Source organism: Eptatretus burgeri, chromosome 1, assembly GCF_056783735.1.
Source record: "Eptatretus burgeri isolate ZD-2024b chromosome 1, Ebu_testis_v1, whole genome shotgun sequence".
Lineage (NCBI taxonomy): Eukaryota > Metazoa > Chordata > Myxini > Myxiniformes > Myxinidae > Eptatretus > Eptatretus burgeri.
Genome location: NC_140961.1, coordinates 156455852 through 156479569, shown reverse-complemented (window position 1 = coordinate 156479569; position 23718 = coordinate 156455852). Strand labels below are relative to the sequence as shown.

Below are 23718 nucleotides of genomic sequence, written 5' to 3'. Positions count from 1 at the left end.
CAGGAGGGGGTTGCTGATGCTCGGGGTATAGAGGATTTTTATTGTCCCGCGACGAGCGTCTCCACCTCGGCCAGGTCGCGCTGTCGGCCTCCCTGGGGTGCAGCTCCCTGCACGACGCGAGCACCCCCTCGTCTGCCCTCGCCGCCTCTCCACAGCTCCGTCCCCTCCGCTCCGACTCCAACGCACATGACGACCAGCTCCTTCTTGCCAACTCCACCGCCCGCGAAGTCTTAACTCTCTGTTCCCTCTCGACTCTACTACTCCCTGGACTGACAAACACGGTCGCTTATATCAGCCCCGTGCCTTCACCCTCTCATCTTTGACCCCCTCCCTTCGACCTTTCACCTCGCTCCCCATTGACCCGAGAAAAAGTGGGCGTGAATGCTTTTTGATCCATAAATTTGCATATATCGATCGCCCTCCAACGCCCTGGGGGCGGGGCCAAATCGCCCCTCGCTCACCGATTGGACGGAACAAAAGTGGGCGTGTGTCGTTTTTGATCCGTTTTTGAAGTGGAAAATCCGTGGTTTTGTACACGCTGTTCGGCGCGCGCCCTGCACAAGTCCAACACCGGTACCCACAAGCGGCGCAAGAACGGTGGCGATGCGACGGTTGCGAGGTGTGACGTGAAGCGGCGCCGCGGTGGGTGGTTGATGTGGTGGTTGGTGGTGGTAACAATGGCGGTTGGTCCAAATTAAAGATAGTAAAAGAAAAACGGCTATCCTGAAGAGTCGCAGCACGCATAAATGACATGTATTCCCACTAGACAACGGGTTTGGGCCTAACTACACATGTACTTACCGAGATATCTCACCTAAGGGACCTGAATGGTGGTTTGCGAATTTGGTAACCACAACACTACCCCCTCCCCTTTTTACAGACTCGTCCCGAGTCGTCAAATTTTCGTGTGCCATCATGTGTAGTTTTCCCCTAGTACATTTTACCTACGGATCCCTGAGTGCGACATTCATGGTATTCGTGTCCCCAAAATAAATAACCTGAGGGCTGCGTAACTACCTAAACAAACTCACTCACAAGGATGACTTAAATAAAATTGCCGGCGCTAGACAGACATGCCGGGGGCACACTCATATTTACAGTACATCTTTACCTTAACTTACAAATTTTACACTAAACCATGGCCCAGGATCAATGAGCTCTGCAAAAAGAAAGCAGTTAGCAGGGAGCCAGGCTGCTCGCATGCAGTCTCCGGCTCAAACAATGCAGGTGACAGAGAACGTGGCTGGCTGCTCACACGCAGTCCAAGGCCTTCCTTTTTTGAACTGAACGCAGTGAACCACAACGGTGCATGGGCTGCACAAATGCAGTCTCCGTGCCAGCTCAAGTGGCACACGCAATGAGCACAACGAATGGATGCATGAACACAAACACGGTGCACGGGCCGCCACTGCAGGCCCGTGTTGTAGCTGCCAACGGGGCAGTTCTCGCAGCTTGCAAACTGTTGCCTTGATCCTGGTGCACATGGTAATGAACAGGGGGGGGGGCAAAGCAAAAATTGAACGGGGCTGGTGAACCTGGGCAGTGGGCATGGCATGGCATAGGCAAGCAGGCAAACACAGCCCGCAGAAGAAGACCGTTGCAGGCAAACACAGCCGGCAGATGAACTGGCCGGCACAAGCCTTGAAGTACAGCAGCTGCAGACGAAGTGGCCGGCACAGGCCTTGAAGCAAAACACGGCCAGCCGATGGCACAGGCCTTGCAGCAAAACAACAGCTGCCGATGAAGTTGGCCGGCCTCCGCCTCGAAGCAAAACACGGCCAGCCGATGAAGTTGGCCAGCCTTTGCCGTTCAGTGGAGGTTGGTGGAGGGAGTGCGGTGGTGCTGGCCACTTGGAAGGCGGGCTCGGACCTACCTACCTGTCTCCCTCCCACCTATCGCCTTTGCCTGTCACTGTACATACCCACTCCCTTAATTTGGCCAAACCCCAATTTAGCCCCCACTTATTTTTTTATTTTTATTTTTATGTTTACTTCCCCTCTATAAATCGTCCCCTAACCCCCTTTATCGTCCTTGTTTGGCTAACCTATCCTGTCACCTCGCCTACTCCCAACCCCTACGTTCCCTTCCCGGAGGGGAATAAGGGAGAGCTAGCGTCCTGTGTCGAGGCCCAACGAAGCCTCAGAATGGCCTCCCCAGAGTTCGGCGATCTTAACCAAAGTGGGTCCAGCGGCCCACAACGAGAGCGAGGGGATGGATGGTGCGGAGGGGTACATCTCCTAATCTACCCTAACCATTTAACTGTTAAACTACCCCGGGGCTTTCAACAAGCGCCTCTCGCTTAAACTATTGGTTCTAACAACCCAGATTCCCGTCGCCTGTGTTGGTGTCCTCACAATTTCGGGCCTCGCCCCCCAATTTTCTCTCCGTGCCCTCACACGGTCTCCTGGCTGGGACACGTGGCTCCCTTTGGCAGGCACGACCCTCTGCCGATTCTCCTGCTATGGCACCCCCGGGCACTACACTGCCTACCAGCTCCGAGCCTACCAGCTCCCTAACACCGGGGAGTGCCCCCCATGGCACCTCCCCTGAAACGCACACGTGGCAGGCTGGCTTCCCAGGCCCCTTTCCGAGGGTCACCCTTGCCCACAACACTGCCCACGCGGCTAATGGCGCCCCGGGCCCCCGCACCAAGCAGGCTCACCCGTGCCCACTACTCTATCCCGGCCCCCCATGGGCCGATGGCCTACCGCGGCCGACTAGCCTGGTGCCCGGGGTACCCACTCAGCGATACTCACCTTTCGCAGCCACGCTCCCAAGCCCATCAACAGGGCTCCTGCACCCCTCCAAATGGGTCTCGAGCCTACTTTCCCACCAACAACAAAACAACCTCCATTTTTCAATTTGACTAACCCCCTAACTCACTTTACACTGACCCCGGGGACCCTTGGGCGTGAGTCACTCCTCCCCCCAATCACTCATCGCACCATGCATTCCCCATTCACTCCACACACACAGACCCACTGGCCTCACTCACTCACCAAGCACATGCCTCACAACTCACCAACTCTTCAACACACACACCACTGAACTCTGCCATCCTTCTAACTACATCCCCTAACTAACTCGTGCTCCCACGTCGTCCCTTAAACTATAGCACGTTCCATTTAACCTACGTAGCTAAACTACGTCCCCTCTACACATTCACAAGTCTGTCACTGTCTCCTAACTCAAAAATTCATTTTATTTCCCAACCTAAATCTGGCTACAATCCCTCCACCTAATCCATTCCACGGACTCCATGAGGACTTACCCCTGCCCCATGAAGTCGGTCTAACTAAGCTAACCCTTCCCCCTAACTAGTTTTCATCCTGTGCCCAGGTAAGGGGGTCTTCCACCCCTTACCCAGGAATCCTTTGCACCCGAAAGTGAGGCTTGCTTTTTTTTCTTTTCATGCGCAGCACCTGCGCGGCAACTCAGAGCTCGCGCACTTTGCACCTGCCCGTGACGTCATGCAGCTGCACGTGTTCCTCGTCCCTCCTTGGACGGGACCATCCGGCAGAGATACCCCTCCTGCCGGATTCCAACCCCACGTGCAGCCATGGCGTCACCGTGCGCATAAAAAAAACACAAGCCCCACGTCTCGAGGGGTTCCCCACGCGAACACATGTGCTTTGCCCGTTGGAGCTGAACACACACGATCGCGTGGAGAACCCGTCCGGTCCAAATCCGTTTACCTGCCGAAACTTTGTCCGTCTGCGGGATCGGCAAATCCACCGTGTGCGTTTCCGGACCGGGACTTCACTCTCGCAAGCGAGCACGTGGCGGTCTCGTGCGTTGCACAGCACGGACCGCGTGCTCACTGCTGGGTGAACCCGGCACGGTCCCCGAAACAACTACAGCCGCTACTCGGCTTTCTCTCCTCTGTCGCCGTCTCCGTCTCCATTCCACCCACGCACACCTGCGTGTTACGACGCACACAGTCCACTCCATCACATTCACACCGGGAGACGCGGCTGCGTGCTCCCGCATGCCAACCGACATCTCCCTCACATACCGCTCTCTCACACACACGGTCTCCCTTGCATACAGCCGTTCACTCACGCGTGCCTCACTACTCACACAAACCATACTACTCACACACGCGGGGGCACTCAACCGCTGTGCCTCATCCACACACCGTGCCTCACTTATACACGCGGGGGCACTCAACCGCGGTGCCTCATCCACACACGCGGGGGCACTCAACCGCGGTGTCTCATCCATACTCCGTTCCTCACTCACACACGGTGCCTCATCCACACACGGCGTGCTGGGAAGCACGCACTCCGGCACAATCGCCACCACACCAATCACACACGGGGTCGCTTCCACACACGGGGACGCACTCACACCTTGCACCACACACACAGGGACAACCACACTGGGGATTCGTGTCCCCACAAGGGTCTCCGGGGCCTCTATACACCCCAAGCTTTCCGTGCACCCGTTCACAGCACTCGTCCCCTCAACCTCGCAAAGCACGACCGAACTCACCTGGTCGTGACTCGCCTCAAGGGGGCATACTCCCTCCCCTCGTTCCTGGAGGAGGCCATCCAGGTGCTCGCACTGGGTCTCTACCCAGTCCGCCAGCTCACCCCCATGATCCTCCACTACCTCCGTGTGTGTGTGTGCGTCACTTACCCCGTCCAATTCACCCTCTATCTCCCGTGTCTCTGCCAACTCTTCACCCTTTACCTCCCTTGTCTCAACTATTATTTCCGTTGTCGTCATTTCGTGTCTCGTCTCACACGTTTTGGTCTCCCCATTTAATTTTTCCCTTTTGCTCACTGTCGATTCCTCTGTCACGACCCTCGCCCAACACGCCCCCCGAATTATTTTTTTACCCGCCTCCACCGCGGGCCTGTCAGCCGTTGCACCCCCTTCCAGCTCGTTTGCTTCCACACGTGGAGTCGCCATTCCTAGCTCCCTGGTCACGGCTTTCATGCCCGCCTGCAGGCATCGGCCCATGTTCTGCGTCTCCCCCCGGAGCTTTTTCGTTTCTTCCTTCATTTGCTGTGTACTCGCATCGATCTTTTCGTTCATGCTTTTCATTTTGTTTATAAATTCAGTTGTGTTTGCATCCATCTTTTCGATCATTTGTTGTGTATTCGCATTCATCCTCGCTGTCATTGCCGCCAGCATGGTGCATAGCTGGGCTATGTCAGATGCACTCAGGTGAGCCGTTCCGGCAGGGATCGGGGAAGGGTTTTGGTGGAGAGGGGGGGGGGAGGTGTCATACACCGCGGCCGCTGCCGCACCCATTTCGGGCTCTGGGTTCAGTTGGGCGAGTCCGTGTTCCTGCACAATCAACATTTCCTGCTCGGGGATTCCATCCTGGACCATGGATTCTACACATTCTACATCCATTTCTAATACCCCCGGCTCTCGCTCGCCTTGATACGCCATCTTGCCTCTTGTAAAGCGTTAATTCAGCTCGCTCATAATTTGGAGGGAATCGGGGGTCGCTTCTCTCACCCCTGGACCGATTCCCGTGAATTTAGCTGGAGACAGGAGAGCCCGTTTTCCTGTTCCCCGTTACCAGTGCCGTGAGGAGGGCGATGAATTTGTATCGCACGACCTGACACCAGTGTTACGGAGGAGGCCACCCGCCGGCGTGCGACGGCCACGTAACTCGAATCGCGGCACGTCGCCCACCGGACGGACAATCCAGTCGTGACCCTCTCGGACTAACGCCGGGAACCAGTCACGGGTGGACCTTTCGGTCTCACCGCGATCGAGCCAATCAGCCCCCGCGTGGGATAGGGTTGCTCGCCAAATTCGACCTACCTAAGTACCCACACGGAGGGTAGACCGGGCGGTCGCACCTCGCCGCAGGTCGACTTCGGACACGGGCCACTTAAGCGACCCGTTCCGTACTATCGGGATAACCGAGCGGTGTTATTCGTCGACCTCGACGGTTCGATTAATTATCGGGCGTATTCAGCCCACTACCAACCCTTTACGTGAAGCAAGATGAGGATTCAATGAAAGAAATGACGAAGCGAAGCGGGAAACAGTTCAACACAAAGCACATTTATTCGCGATGAACGGAAAGCGCACATATACAATTCCACCAAAAGCACATAGAAAAGAAAAAGAAACACAATGCAATTTACACAAAAAGCAAATGCGACAATGCAGATCTACTACCGATTACGCGAGCACACGGCAACACTTATACAATTTTACTTCACAGACGGCGCCGACAACACATACCCAAAACCAAGGAAAGAATACCCTCAAGGATGAGGCGGGCCTGAGGCCGAGGCCGGGTCGGGCCTACCCGTCTGGTGATGAGACGCGGAGCGGCGATGGTGCCTCAACCCCGCGGGCCTCGTGGACAGTGTCTGGTAGGGGGTGGGAAAGGGGCCCCCTTGGTCGCACTATCTCAGCGCGGGGGGAAACAGGAGGGGGTTGCTGATGCTCGGGGTATAGAGGATTTTTATTGTCCCGCGACGAGCGTCTCCACCTCGGCCAGGTCGCGCTGTCGGCCTCCCTGGGGTGCAGCTCCCTGCACGACGCGAGCACCCCCTCGTCTGCCCTCGCCGCCTCTCCACAGCTCCGTCCCCTCCGCTCCGACTCCAACGCACACGACGACCAGCTCCTTCTTGCCAACTCCACCGCCCGCGAAGTCTTAACTCTCTGTTCCCTCTCGACTCTACTACTCCCTGGACTGACGAACACGGTCGCTTATATCAGCCCCGTGGCTTCGCCCTCTCATCTTTGACCCCCTCCCTTCGACCTTTCACCTCGCTCCCCATTGGCCCGAGAAAAAGTGGGCGTGAATGCTTTTTGATCCATAAATTTGCATATATCGATCGCCCTCCAACGCCCTGGGGGCGGGGCCAAATCGCCCCTCGCTCACCGATTGGACGGAAGAAAAGTGGGCGTGTGTCGTTTTTGATCCGTTTTTGAAGTGGAAAATCCGTGGTTTTGTACACGCTGTTCGGCGCGCGCCCTGCACGAGTCCAACACCGGTACCCACAAGCGGCGCAAGAACGGTGGCGATGCGACGGTTGCGAGGTGTGACGTGAAGCGGCGCCGCGGTGGGTGGTTGATGTGGTGGTTGGTGGTGGTAACAATGGCGGTTGGTCCAAATTAAAGATAGTAAAAGAAAAACGGCTATCCTGAAGAGTCGCAGCACGCATAAATGACATGTATTCCCACTAGACAACGGGTTTGGGCCTAACTACATATGTACTTACCGAGATATCTCACCTAAGGGACCTGAATGGTGGTTTGCGAATTTGGTAACCACAACAATATATATATATATATATATATATATATATATATATATATATATATATATATATATATATATATATATATATATATATATATATATATATATATATATATATATATATATATATATATATATATATATATATATATATATATATATATATATATATATATATATATATATATATATATATATATATGGGTTTTAATGCAAGCAGACTCCAATTATATGGGTTATAATGCATGCACACTCCATAGATATGAGTTATAATGCACACACGCTCCATTTATACGAGTTATAATGCATGCACACTCCATTTATATGGGTTATAATGCATGTGCACTCCATTTATATCGGATATCATGAATGCACACTCCAATAATATGGGTTATAAGGCATGCACACTCAATTTATATAAGTTATAATGCACGCACACTCCATTTTAACAAGTTATTATGCGTGCACACTCCATTTATATGGGTTATAATGCAAACACACTCCATTTATACGAGTTGTAATGCAAGCAGGCTCAATTTATACGAGTTTTAATGCAAACACACTCCATATATTTGAGTTATAACCAACGCACACTCCATTTATATGAGTTATAATACTCACACACTCCATATATATGGGTAATAATGCACACACATTCCATTTGTACGAGATATAATGCACACACACCATTTATTTGGGCTATAATGCAAGCACACTCCATATACATGACTTATAATGAGCGCACACTCCATACATATGGGATATAATGCATGCACATTCCATTTATATGGGTTATAATGCACACACACTCAATTTATATGAGTTTTCATGCATGCACACTCCATTAATATGAGTTATAATGCACACACTCCATTTATACGAGTTATAATGTGTGCACACTCCATTAATACGAGTTACAATGCAAAAACACTCCATTTGCATGGGTTATAATGAATGCACACTCCATTTATACAGGGAATAATACACGCACACTCCATTTATATGGGTGATAATGCACACACATTCCATAAATATGGGTAAGAATGCACACGCACTCCATTTTCAAGTTATTATGCACACAGACTCCATTTATACGAGATATAATGCACCCACACCATTTATATGGGTTATAATGCAAGCACACTGCATTTTCGAGTTGTAATGCACACACACTCCATATACACGAGTTATAATGCATGCACACTCCATATATAAGGGTTACAATGCGTGCACACTCCATTTATATGGGATATAATGAACACACACTCCATTTGTGCGTGTCATAATGTATGCACACTCCATTTGTACAAGTTATAATGCATGCACACTCCATTTATATAGCTTATAATGCAAACACACACCAATTGTACGAGATATCATGCATGCACACTCCATATACATGAGTTATAATGAATGCATACTCCATTCATGCGGGATAGAATGCATGCACACTTCATTTATATGGGATAGAATGCATGCACCCTCCATTTATATGGGATATTATGTCTGCACACTCCATACATACGAGATATAATAGGAGCACACTCCATATAAAAGAGTTATAATACCCTCACAATCCATTCATACAGGTTATCATACATGCCCACTCCATCAAGATGGGTTACTCGACGACCCGTGATTATTTTTGATTATTTGTCTTTCCAATTATTTTTGAGCCTGGACTTGAGCCTTCCTTTCGTTGGCTGTTTTCATCGCTGTTGAAATACCACCCATCAATGCTCCAACTGCACTTAAACCAGCAAATAAAGGAATTAGAAATGGGAGAATTCCCCCACTCGTCTCTCTTGTTGAATATTTTTTCAACATTGGTTTTATCATTTTAATTTTAAGTGAGCCAGTATCATTCAAATTTTAACCTGTTCTCTTGTGAGCAAAACATCAATTCTTACTGCTTCTTTTCTCTGAATTGTATTAACGTTAATCGTACAAGGCTTTCGATTTTGAACACAAGATAATAGTTTATGAAGATTGATTTGATTAACATGTACCGGTACTTTACCACTCTTTTATTTAACAAAATATTATGTGAGAATAATCATCACACCATTATCTGTATTAATTTGCAATTCTGTTTCTTCCAAAAGCAAACAACATGCATCAACTTCTTCACTCTCTCCTCTTTCAATGTCGAGGGATGTATCCACTCGATTAGACTTTATAGTTTCCTTTTGAGCACTCAGGTCAAACGCATAGATTGTATACAAACTTTTACGTGCTGTCATATCCAAAATAGGTTCTTTATTCCAATTACTTTCACACACCTTTTGGTAAGACTTGTATGCTTCAGCAAAATCATTTTTTCCCAATTTTATTTCCAATCTATCGCGTGGATGAAATGTTCCATCTCGAGAAACACGAAGTTGTTTCACCTGAACATTATCACTCAATGCATTATTTTTGTCAGTAGCAGTATCGCCATCTGTTTTTTTTTTTAATTATCCAAAGATATCGTGGCTTTCCTTTCAGAACACCCAAATTCCACGTGTAAGTGGTTTTCTTTATTTTAACGTGTTGACATCTTCTTTTGAGGTATGATACACTGAGTGGTTTCTTTTAGTGAAGTCTTCCACTCAACATCTCTTTTGTTTCAAGATAAGGAGTATATTCACTAATATACCAACTCATTTCATCAAATACAAATTTATTCTGCTCACCAAAAGCACTACCAACACCAAAAAGTAATATATTTTCATTATCATTCCTTTTTTAGTTGAAATCTAATTTTAAGACCCGACAGAACTTTATCATGATCACAAAATCAAAATATACCTTGAAGAGGAACTGCCACAGTAAAACTATTAACTGCTTTTGTATCATCAGGAAACGTTCCATTCCTTTGAGTATATCCAAGGTCTGTGGTTTTTCCTGTTGACATATCAGGAATAAAACCTTCGACAGCCACCTTTCCCATTCTATCACTGAATGTGTATGGGGTAAATTTCATCATTTCAGTTACAGCAGAGACATAATCAACTGCTTCAACTTCTTGTGTTTCAATGTCCAAACGAACGCTATAAAACATTTTCCAGAATAAATCATTCACGAGTGTAGCGTTTGTGTTGTTCCCAGCCTTATTGAATGTCATTACACATGTAATGAATGTAATGAAGACTATTCAGATATTACACAGCAACAAACTTTCGGATAGATTGAAATAGGTTTGTTTAAAATTTGTTTCAAAAACTTTTTGTACCATCTGCATCCCAGTCTGTTCCAGTTATTGAATTTACCTTGAAGTAATCTTCTTTTTTAGTGGAGTTTGAGATGATAATAGTGTCATCCAAATCATAGACACTATCACTTGCTTCCATACTTGTACTTATTGAGGAAAAAATATGTCAAAACTTTTGAAACCCTGACCCAATTATTTGAATTATTTTCTGCGATTCTTGGGGAGTCAACTGAGTTTTGCCTTTCTTAATTTCTTTTATTGCTTGTAATTTATGAGATTCCTTTTGGGCATCTTTTATGCTCTTTACAGCACATGCTACATTTCCCACAGCAGAAGCAGTTGAACCATTTCGGTCTTTATGTTTTAGAAAAGTTGAACTGATACCCATTATTGGAACAATTATCCGATCTCCTCTAAACTGATGTCCTACACCCCTTTGTCTCTTCGGTTTATAGTATCCTCCACCAAGATACATGGCTTCACCCTTGTAGAATGGGGGAAAGGAACATCCCATCCCCTGTAATTATTTTATATTTTCCCAACTCGTGTTTCTTCACAATAACCATCGTATTTATTTATTGGAAAAATTTAAATAGTTGAATTCTGATGGATATAACTTCTCCATTAAAAGAAATCATACGATTATATTGGTCGGTTATCCTAAATTTAACTCTGTGTATGGTTTTTCCTGACACAGGGAGATAAACCAGATTTTTGGGTTCCATATTGAATTTATAACAAATTGGGGTTGAGTATGCACTGAATGAAAATATTGTATTTGTTAATATTCCATCATTATAAGCACCATCAATCAAATCACAGTGAATAAATACCGAGTTTATTCCTGAGGATATTTGAATGACATTATCACTGTAAAACGTCCCATTAGTTTCAATCTTTTTTGAGGAGAAACCCAATACCTCTGAAAATGAATTATCAATTGTGAAATCAACCTTGTCGTTATTTTTAAGTTTAATCGTTGATTTTGAAGTATGTTTTTGAATGTCTATAACAATATTTTTTGGTTCATCACTCTGTTCTTTCATAAGACGTGCAATTTCGGAAGATATTTGTGAAATCTCATATGCTCCGGGTGAGAATGTTATCGTTTTGTATCCACTTGCCGGATTATAACTAAACTTGTCATTTTTATCAGTTTATTAAATAAGGTATTATAAGTTTCCATGGACAATAAAGATGCCTCATATTCTTTTGTTTCGGTCAAGTTGTAGTGGGTTGGGAATGAAGATGTGTTCGCTTGTTATGATATTTCAACTCAGGATTGTGCTTCTCATCATATTTAATATGAGATAAAATGTCTTTATATTGAGATTTATTAATTATTTTCATTTTCATCAACTGATCCAAAATAGCTGATGCTTCATAAAAACAATTGTTATTTCCAGGCTTCTTACGACCTAACAACAATAATAGTCTATTAACTAATTGCGATGGGTCATTTGGAAGAAAACTAACACCTGAACTAATGATACTTAAACCCTGAATAATGTTTTCTCCTTCACATTTATGCTTCGTTTACCAGAATGACTAACCCTATAATCAACAGAGTTCAGCAGAGCAATATATACTCTATCTTTATTATTTTCTTTATTCAATGGTTTATCAAAATGATTTGATTCATTCCTCACAGTTGAAGCTTGTCTTCCATCTTTTGTGAGAAGAAATATTAATCTGGGTATTAGTTTAACAGGGGGTTGAGCAGACCCCAAGAACCTTAATTCATCATTAAATATCAATACCTTTTCTTAAACAAGATGAAATATTGCTGGTTGTTCTGTGGAATGAGTCCTGCTTTGGTTTTTGATGACGCTGAACATTCATTGTTTTGAAGAGCATTCACAATATAAGCAGGGGGTGATTAATCTCTTCCCGTTGTTGAAATAATCCTTCATCATATTCTAATTCCCCTATATGCTCTCATTCTTCCTCCGTCATTTGACTGAAATCATATATCATTTTAAATTTTTTAGGAGTATATTATATTGTGGGAACTGTGGAAACATCTATAATTTTTTCTTTGGAAGTTTTTAAAAGTGGTTTATAAAATTTCTCTTGTTTTCTTTCAAATGCTTCTTCACCCGTTAGTTTCTGTCTGCGTTTCTTCTTTTTGTCTTCCTGCTATTTTACAACTTTTGAAACCAACTCGTGATGTTCCTGAAATCTTCTTGCTCTTTATTTCGCATCCATTTATTCATTGGAAAATATCATTTAATAGCTCATCTTTTTTCACAACAATATATTTATATTTTTCAGTCGTGTGCTTCAATTAATCCGCAAATTGTTTTTTACTGCACAATGTAGAACAATTGTCTCTCCAAAAATTTGCTTATATCTATTGAATTTAACTTGAATAAAATAAAAGTCTTAGCATTGTTTCTGATGGAACGACGAGGAAGTTGAAAGTACGATTGACTAAGATAAATACAATTACACGAAGAATGTCTCCCTCATGTGTAGTAGCTATCCATTACCGTTTGCTTTCTCTCATTAACACAATCATCAAAGATAACGAGGTTCCTTTTTGATTTATCCAAATCTTAGGGAGATGGCATATCATCTGTATTATCACTAAGAATACAAGTAATCGGTTTTGGTTTCTTTTTACATCTCTGTGTATCACAAAATAGTTGTATTATATCTTCAATGATATAATCATTGAGGTTTTTTTGAAGTTTCAATAAACTGATTATATCTTTTTTTAAAGACCAGCATTAAAACGTGGTGAGAGAAGTTGATACTCTGGTTGAAAAGTCAACTTTGTGAAAATTATTAAATTATCATAATCTAAAAAGTTGGGAGTCAGGAGCATCTTCAAAAGTAAGCAGGTTTTTCCGCATTCGCTTGAACCAACTATGAGACATCTTAATGAATTTGGAAGATTTTTATGATTGTTAAATTTTATCTTATTTTCCCAAATGGGTAAAAAATCATTCATTTATATATTTGGAAAACAGGTTATTTAATTTATTATTGACTTTTTTCGAAACTCTATATCTTATCCTAAGTTCAGGTTTAATTTCAAGATAATCCATTATTTTATTTATGCAATATGTTGTGTTGATATTTCCCTGAAAATCACATCCATGAATAACATATAACAACAATGTTTTGAACATTTCTCTAATACGTTCAGTTTCTTCCCTTGTTAGGAAAGGTGTGTTATCACCCTCATACTTTATATTCATTTCTCTAATCAATCTTGTAAAGTAATTTATTTTTGGTGTAAATCAAAAAGAATTATTTTCCTTTTTATATTTTTTATTATCATTAATTAGAAGATAATCACAGAATATACATTGTTTATAGGCTTTTGACTCTGTGTTTAATCCCTGTCTTTCACACGCAGGACAATTCTCAAATTTGTCATATTGAGAATCAGGGAATTCAAGAGGCTCAAAATCGAGTAAACTATTCAGATTAATAAAGTAAAACTGTAATTAAACTGAAATTCATCTTTGATGTCATCTTCGATACTTTCAGAATCATCTATACTTTCATAACTATCATTTGAACACAAACTCTCGGGATCACAACTATTGTTTGAATGCAAACTCTCGGTATCATAATCACTCTCATAGTCTTCAAAATCTTCAGTTGAATATTGACTCAAATTTAATAAGGTGAAAAAACATTACCATCGATACCTATATACTTTTTTAATTAAGAGATTCAACTGCTACATTTTTTATATTAAAGGTAATTTTAAAATGATCCTTATTTACAATTGAACGAAATGTCATTTCACCTGATATATTAACATCTTTTATTTCATCAGGATATCTTTAGAGTTGTTGAGAAAAATACAAATTTCTCCTTGCATTTTACAGATGGTCATATCTTTTCTTTCTAAAGCTTCATCCATAAAGTTATAAATTTTTGATACTTTTTCTTGTTTCATTGCATTTTCTAGTTTTGAATATATTGCCAGAAGGAGAGGAGAAACTTCTGTGAGAGATACCTTAATTGATGTTTTTCCAGGTATACTAAAAGCCCTTCCACTGAAGGAAATTAAAGAACTCATATTATTCGCCATAATTGTTTTTATTCCATAGTTGTTATATTTCTCTTTGTTCAATTTTACCTCCTTGACATATTTCTCAGTATCTTTTACAAATGAAGAGATTGATTGAAACTTGTCTTTTGTGTCTGGAAACATTGTAATTATTAAGTGAAAAAGTTGGAGGATAAAATGCTTTTAAGCACAGATTCACCTATAAATTAAACAAAATTTTCATCAAGAAAATTTTAGTTTAAGCAAAGTTTTATGATGTAAATATGGTGAATACAACGTACTGCGATGTTTGTAATCACAAATATAAATATTATAAAAAACACCTTCAAACAAACAAACACACATTCAATCTTTTCAAACAAATATCTCCTCTTGAGTTGGAAAGAAAACATTGTGATATCTGCTCAAATGATGTTTTGAAGAGTAGTTGTAATCGACATCTTCAATCACAAAAACACAATAAAAATTAGTTTAAAGTAAAGGGAGACTATTATATTGAAAACACTGATGGGGCATTTAAAGGGCATATAAAAATAAGGATTTTTCAAATTGGAGAACCTGGTCCATCATCAATAGCTGATTCAATTGAAACAGTGAAACTTGATGTTGAAAAAGTTATTAGAAGACATTAAAATAAATGAAAACTTTAAAGTTATATTTGGGAGTGAAAATGAATATGAAAAGACAAGATGAAGAACAAACTCATAGTATGAGAACAGAGGTTCATTTTATAACATCATTTCAAGATTGTTTGAATAGTGGGGTTTATGAAGAACTATAAAGACAAGAGGAGGATGTTGATAACACAGTGGCAGGAAGTGGATTTCATATTTAAAAAATCATCTTTTTAGATATACACCTTCTAAAATCAGACCCTCTGAAAAATTATTCTTATATTGAATGACCAAAATAAATAAAACGAAAGAAGGCAGTTGTTAATTTTAGGAACAATGATAATAAATGTTTTATCTGGTTTATTCTTGCTCACTTACATCCAGCAAATTGTAATTCAGAAAGAGTAAAACAATATATGAAAAATGAGAATACCTTGGACATTAAAGATTTTAAATTCCCAATGCCTCCAAAACAGATATTCCTAAATTTGAGAAAAAGAATAATCTTTCTATCAATGTATATGGATTAACAGATACAAACAAAGTTCAAATATTAAAAATTTCAAACAACTATAAAAATGAAGAAACACACATTGATGTTTTATATTTTAGTGTTGGAAAGAATTCACATTACACATACATCAATAATTTATCAATATTAATCTCTTCTCAGGTATTCAGAACAGCAAACAAAATATATCCTTGTAAGCGATGTCTTAATTCATTTCATACAAAAGAACGATTGGAACAACATTCAAAATATTGTAGTAATCATAAATCAGGTGTAATTGCAATGCCTAAACCTGGCGAAAATACTTCTTTTGAAGATTATAATAAATCTCTCATGCACCCATTTGTGATATACGCTTATTTTGAATGTATCCTAAAAAAGATAAATACTACTTCTCTGAATCCAAAAGAATCACATACAAATAAATATCAAAAACATATTCCTTGTGGTTTCTGTTATGATATCAAATCATCTGTTGGAGACAAGTATAATGAACTTGAACATTATAGTGGAAAAAAAGCTTCAGAAGAGTTTGTAAAACGATTAGAAAAGGATTGTATGAGACTAACTAAATGAATGAAATAAACAAATGAACCGATGACATTAACCGAAGAAGAAAAATTAGAATTTAGAAAGAACAATATCTGTCATATTTGTGAGGAAGAAATTGAGGAGTCTAAAGTTAGGGGTCATTGTCATCTTACTGGTAAATATAGAGGTCCTGCTCATTCCTGTTGTAATCTTACAAAAAATTACCTTCTTTTATTCCACTCTTTCTTCACAACAGCGCCAACTATGATACACATCTATTTATAAATGAACTTTGAAAAACACCAGGGAATATTTCTGCCATAACAAACACAAGTCAAAAGTATATTTCATTTACAAAAATGATATTCACAAAAGCTTTAACTTGTATTAAGTTTCTAGATTCCTACAAGTTTATGGGAACACCACTAGCCAACCTAGCATCAAATCTAAGCTCCACGGGCTCTTTTCCAAATCTTAATTCATTCTTTCCAAAAGAGGAAATTCTCACTAAAGAGGAAATTCAGATTAAAGAGAGAATTCAAAGTAAAGAGGAAATTCTAATTTATGAGGAAATTAATGAAGAAATTCTAACTGAAGATGAAATTCTAATTATAAAGAAAATTCGAACAATGAATGAAATTCTAACTAAAGAGGAAATTCTGATTATAGATGAAATTCTGATTAAAGAGGGAATTCTAACTGGAGAGGAAATTCAAACAAGGAATGAAATTCAAAGAAAGAGAAAATTCTTACAAGTAAGGTAATTTATCCTGATGATTATATGGATTCATTTATGAAATTTAAAGAAAAACAACTTCCTTCAAAAGAAAGTTTCTATAATAACCTTTATGAAGAAGAGATAGTGATAAGGAATATAAACACGCACAAGAAATTTGGAAATTATTTAAGATAAAGAACCTTGGAGAATATCATGATTTGTATCGAAAAACAGATGTTTTATTGTTCACTGGTGTGTTTGAAGCTTTTAGATCACTCTGTCATCATAAAAATTGTTATGGATTAGATCCTGCCCACTATTTCACAGCTCCTGGTTTAGCTTGGAGTGCAATGTTGAAAATGACAAAACAAGATATAGATTTAATCAGTGATGTACATATGCTTTTGATGATTGAGAAGTCTAAGAGAGGTGGAATATCACAAGTATGTTCAAAAAGATATGTTGAAGCAAATAATAAATATCTTCCAAATTATGAGAGTGAAAAAGATCGTATTTATTTGATGTATTTTGATGCTAATAATTTGTATGGATGGGCAATGGCTCAATCTCTCCCTTATATTAATTAGAGTGGGTGGAAGAAAAGTATTATGAAAAGACTTTGATGAATATTGTTATTTCTTCTCAAGAGGAATTGAATGAGGAAGAAGAAGGTTATTATTTTGAAGTTCATTTGAGGTACCCGAGTGATGTTACGAATAAGAATAAATACCTTCCTTTTGCATGTGAGAAAGAAACCCCAAAGAAAGAATGGTTAAGTGATTATCATAAAAGTTTTAATATTATTGGTAAATCAACAGAAAAGTTATTACCATCATTCTATGATAAAGAGGGATATGTTTTGCATCAAAGGAACTTGAGACAAGATTAATCTGCTGGGTTGAGAGTAGCTAAAATTCATAGAGTTTTAAAATTTAAACAAAATCCTTGGATGGAAAAGTATATTAAGTTCAATACAGATATGAGAGCAAATACAAAAGTAAAATTTGAAGGGGAGTTTTATAAATTAATGAATAACGCTGCATTTGGAAAGACTATGGAAAATGTTAGAAAAAGACAAAACATTAGATTCACAACATCTTGGAAAGAAGCTTCTCGATTGATAAATAAACCAAGTTTTGAGAGAGAAGACGTTTTTTCAGAGAACTTTTCTGCCATTCATATGAAAAAGGAAAATATTGTCATGGATAAACCAAGTTACATTGGAACAGCAGTTCTTGATTTTTCAAAGATATTGATGTATAATTATTTGTAAAATGACTTAAAGAAAAAGTATGGTGAAAAATTTTCAATGTTGTATATGGACACTGATAGTTTTATTCTAGATATAAAAACTGATGATGTTTATAAAGATATGAAGAAAAATACTGGAGTATATGATGCAAGTAATTTTAGTAAAAAGAGGGAGTTATTTTCAAAAAAGAATGAAAAGGTTATTGGTAAGTTTAAGGATGAGTTGGGTGGAAAAGTAATGAGTGAGTTTATGGGATTGAGAGCAAAGGCATAAGCTTATAAGTATGGTGATCAGATTGATAAAAGGTTAAAGTGAATATAGAAATATGTAATAAAGAAATCAATAATTTTTAGAAATTATTATGATTGTTTGATGAATAAGAAAGAAGAATATAGGAAAATGAATGCAATAAGAAGTTATAAACATTAGATATATAGTGAAGAAGTAAATAAAAAGGCATTAGGAGCCTTTGATGATAAGAGATTTATTTTAGATAATGGAATAGATTGTGTTCCATATGGATATTGTTTGATAGAGTGAATATTTAATCATAGAGTATATAGAATAGATTGTGTTCTATATGGATATTGTATGATAGAGTGAATAGAATAGATTGTGTTTAAACGATGGGAAGATGGGTTTGGGTTTTTTCAGGGCTACCGCCACGTTTTTTCACAATATATAAATGGTGAAACCAAGTATTAATCAAACTAAAGAGTGGAGAAAATCTCAGTCTTGGTATATAATGGAAAACATAATGAATGTGAAAAATATCAAATAAGTCTTATTGAAAAAATAACTAAAACAAAAGGTAAATAAAACAAATAAGCGAATCAATTTAAAAACCAATAATTTAGAGGATGTAAAGAAAATAATAAATATCCCTGAATGGACTGAAAAATTTGATGGTTATCAATTGAACAATGGAAAAATCATTTACTGCAATCTCAAAATGATATTCAACTCAGGAGGTGGTCAGATGAGATCATGAAGAGAAGTATATCATTTCATAATGACACAAAAGGGGTATCTTAAAAAATATAATGATTCAAACGTTTTATTTTTAAATATTTTAGATGGGGATCATTGTGCAAAGAAAATTAAACTGTTGGAGGAATTTGAGAATTAACAAATGTTTATAGGTTCAATGAGTGAGCTAAACAATATGCATTGGTTATTTGAAAAAGAGTGTCCCTCGGCTTACACGTTTCAGATATTTCTTCAGAATCACCTTTAACAAATCACATTACTACTTTGCTACTTGAACAAATCTTTATCTTGTTGCATTGGTTATTTGAATAGAATGCCCCTAGGTTAAAAGGGGAGACAAATAAATATACTTTGGGCTAAAAAGGGGGTTTATTTTTTTGGGAAAAAATATGAATAGCTGAAAATCCCCCATTCACTTACATGGGGAAAAGTGAGTAGAATCAGTATATACACCCTACTCACATCTATTTATAAATGAACTTTCAAAACCAACAGGGAATATTTCTGCCATAACAAACACAAGTCAAAAGTATATTTCATTCACCTAAATTATATTCACAAAATCTTGAACTCGTCTTCGGTTTCTACATTCTTACAAGTTTATGGGAACACAACCAGCCTTCCTAGCATCAAATCTAAGCTCCAGGGGGTCTTTTGCAAATCTTATTTCATTCTTTCCAAAAGAGGAAATTCCTACTAAAGAGGAAATTCAGATTAAAGAGAGAATTCAAAGTAAAGATGAAATTCAAATTAATGAGGAAATTAACGAAGAAATTCCAACTGAAGATGAAATTGTAATTATTAAGAAAATTCAAACAATGAATGAAATTCTAACTCGAGAGGAAATTCAAACAAGGATTGAAAATCAAAGTAAAGAGAAAATTCTTACAAGCAAGGGAATTTATCCTTATTATTATATGGATTCATTTATGAGATTTAAAGAAACACAACTTCCTTCAAAAGAAACTTTCTATAATAAACTTTATGAAGAAGAGATAAGTGATAAGGAATATGAACATCCACAATAAATTTGGAGAATATTTAAGACAAATAACCTTGGAGAATATCACGATTTCTATCTAAAAACAGATGCTTTATTGTTAGCTGATGTGTTTGAAGCTTTTAGATCACTGTGTCAAGATAAAAATTGTTCTGCATTAGATCCTGCCTACTATTTCACAGCTCCTGGTTTAGCTTGGAGTGCAATGTTGAAAATGACAAAACAAGATATAGATTTAATCAGTGATGTACATATGCTTTTGATGATTGAGAAGTCAAAGAGAGGTTGAATATCACAAGTATGTTCAAAATGATATGCGAAAGCAAATAATAAATATCTTCCAAATTTTGAAAATGAAAAAGATAGTAATTATTTGATGTATTTTGATGCTAAAAATTTGTATGGATGGGCAATGTCTCAATCTCTGCCTTATTTTTAAATTAGAGTGGGTGGAAGAAAAGGATTATGAAAAGGCTTTGATGAATATTGTTATTTCTTCTCAAGAGAAATTGAATGACAAAGAAGAAGGTTATTATTTTGAAGGTGATTTGAGGTACCCGAGTGATCTTCATAATAAGCATAAATACCTTACTTTTGCAAGTGAGAAATAAAGCCCAAAGAAAGAATGGTTAAGTGATTATCATAAAAGTTAATAATATCATATTAATATAATATTAATATTAAAGGCGAATCAACAGTAAAGTTATTAACAACATTCTATGACAAAGAGGGATATGTTTTGCATCAGAGAAGCTTGAGACAGTTTTTGAGATAAGGATTGAGAGTAGCTAAAATTCATAGAGTTTTAAAATTTGAACAAAGTCCTTGGATGAAAAAGTATTTCAAATTCAATACAGATATGAGAACAAATACAAAAGTAAAATTTGAAGGGGAATTATATAAATTGATGAATAATGCTGTATTTGGAAAGACAATGGAGAATGTTATAAACATGCAAAACATTAGATTTGCAACATCTTGGAAAGAAGCTTCTTGATTGATAAATAAACCAAGTTTTAAGAGAGAAGAGGTTTTTTCAGAGAACTTTTCTGCTATTCAAATGGAAAAGGAAAGTATTATAATGGATAAACCAATTTATATTGGAACAGCATTTCTTAATTTATCAAATATATTTATGAAAGATTATTTGTATAATGGCTTAAAGAAAGAGTATGGTGAAAATGTTTCATTGTTGTATATGGACACTGATAGTTTTTGTCGTGTATTGGCTGAGCGCGTATTGTATGGGCGGAGCCCGAGGCGCGGTTGGTGGTGGTCACGTGGTTGTGGCTTCACGACTCGCCCACTAGGGATTTGTAGCACCAGTAGCGTCAGTAGCAGCATGTGCTGTCATTAGCAGTGTCCTTTCGGCCGTGTCCCTGTAGAGTGCATCGAGTACGTAATAAAGCGGGAGCTATGGGCACCATACGTCCACCTTCTCGCTCGAGGCATTAAATTGGAGTTGTGCAATTCTCCGGCTCATGTCTGCCTGCTCGCACCTCTGCCACGACATTACAGTTTGGCGACGAGGCCGTTTCGGATCGACGCGTGCAGAGTGCCTGGTTTTCCTCGGTATCGACTTTGAGTCGTTTGCCGGAGCGATTGGATTGTAGGGCGCACGGAGTGCCGGAAAAATCAGCGCAGTTCGCGCGGCACGAGTTCGACCACCTGGCGAGGAGCCCATGGAAGCGCATCGCGAGTTTCACCATACGGGTGAGGCATCTCGCCGGCGCCTACAAATTCACTTCGAGTTAATGGCGGCCGGGCTCGGAGATCGTGTTGTTTCTGATTAGCAAGCCTCGGGAATGGTTTCTGCAATGCCACGGATAAAGGAAGAGGACATTACATTCAACTCAGAATCGGCGTCGGCCGTTGCACAGACTCTGACAGATATCCAGAGCCTTGATGGCCAGAGCACGACAGGTGATCCGGAGATCCGGGCGGTGTACCAAGTGCCCACGGCCGCACGCACAGTCTTCGGTGCGGGTCCTGACCGAACCTTGCAACGCGGTCAGTCAGACGGCGGTCTGAACACTCAGGGACATCTACGGTGTGTGTGCCGAGTGTCGTTGGCCATCATAACGGTCGTGGATGGCGGTATGCGAAGCGACCCCTAGGTCCCAGGTCGAGACCTACTGGCGGTATGGTGTTTTTTGCATGACGTACACTTTTATGCCCTGGGTTGAGTCCTGCTGCCTGGGCATAGCGATCCCGGCGGCTCGGAGCAGGAGATGCAGCTGATGTTGAGCCTGTTTTCAATTGGTCCGAAGGTGATAAGACCAATGACAGTGGAGGTCGACGTGATCGGGGCACCGATCGTGTTTCGAGTTGAGACCGGAGCAGTGGTGTCGATCATAAGCGAGCACACCGCTCATGCACTCCCCGGTCTACGTCTTTTCAGGTATACCCTCGCATTGCACACGTATACCGGTGAAGCGCTACCAGCGGTTGGCAGGGCACACGTCTTGGTCGCCCAACAAGGTCAGCGGGTCGCGCTCTCACGGTTCGTGGTGCGAAGGGAGGGGCTTGCCCTTTTGGGTCGGAGCGTGTTGGCCCGCATTCAACGAGATGGGACGGCGCCAGCCAGTGGCCTTGGACGTCCCGTGCCGAGCCATTTAAAGTGTCGGGGGGGAGGAGGTTCCTGTTTCGGAGTTCGTACCTCCAGGTGCACCTGTGTCTCCTTCGGGCCCCGTACCTCCGTTTGGGCCCGGGTCTCCCTCGAGACCCGAGGGTGAGGTCCCGGCGGCAGGAGCCGCTACAATGCAAAATGGGTTTCCGTTCATTGCTTCCTGCAACTACGTTATACGGTTCTGGAGCAACGGGGGCCATGCCAGCTGCGACGGGCTCTTGCGCTTGCATTGCCCTCATGATACAGTGCACAGCCGTGTCGTTCAGGCAATTTCAGTGGGGGATTGGAGTGAACTGGTCGCATTCAAGAAGTTCGTGGAACGCGACCATCGAAGGTGTCCTCTTCGACGTTCATATGGGGACCTGCACGCAAGTCACCTCAACGTCGTGGCACCCAAGAAGCTTGCGCGCAGCATGGTTCATAAATTGCTAATTGTGTGTTTGATTCTCGCGGCACGAGTGATTCAGCATGGCATTATGAAAGCAAATACTGACAGTCCGCATGTGAGCAAGATGTGTTTGATTGGGATCAATGCTTTCTTTGATGTGAAGAGCTCGCAGACGATCGTTGCGAATAAAGAGGTCTTTCAGATCTCGATCTTCGATAACATGGAGGTCTCCTTTGGGGCTCCCTGCTGACTTCTCAAAGCTAAGTTTCCGGTTGTTATTTGTCCCGTTTTAACTGTTTAATTTTCTCACCTACATGTTACTGTGTGTTGCTCGTTCGGTTTTGTTTCAAAAATCGTGCTATTTTGTGAGTATTTTTGTCGACGTTCTTACCTGTGCTTGAGGCCGAGGCGCAGGCTTGAGGCCTACCGGTTCCCCTCGGTGTTCGATCGTTTTTTTTTTTGTTGTTTGTTTTTTCTCCCCATTACCTTCATTTTCTATCCTCCCCATTACCTTCAATTTTGATCCTCCCCACTTTCCAAACATCCCCCATTCTCCCAACTAACCTCTTTCTTATCTAAAAAAAAAAAAAAAAAAAAAAACCCTACAACAACA

At 40.7% G+C, this 23718-nt stretch overlaps 1 long non-coding RNA gene across 3 annotated transcripts in view; it reads left to right on the top strand.

The window, feature by feature from the left end:
- Positions 1 to 23718, top strand: part of LOC147035824 (uncharacterized) — a 56982-nt gene that overhangs the window by 14438 nt on the left and 18826 nt on the right. Inside the window, exon 2 of one of the 3 annotated variants that reach the window (XR_015049617.1) lies at positions 14371 to 14438. The exons of 1 other annotated variant lie outside the window; for it this stretch is intronic. This is a non-coding gene — a long non-coding RNA (uncharacterized LOC147035824). Of the gene's footprint in view, positions 1 to 13718; positions 14439 to 23718 lie in introns of those variants that run through there. One more of the 3 variants, XR_015049616.1, reaches the window with a different exon arrangement.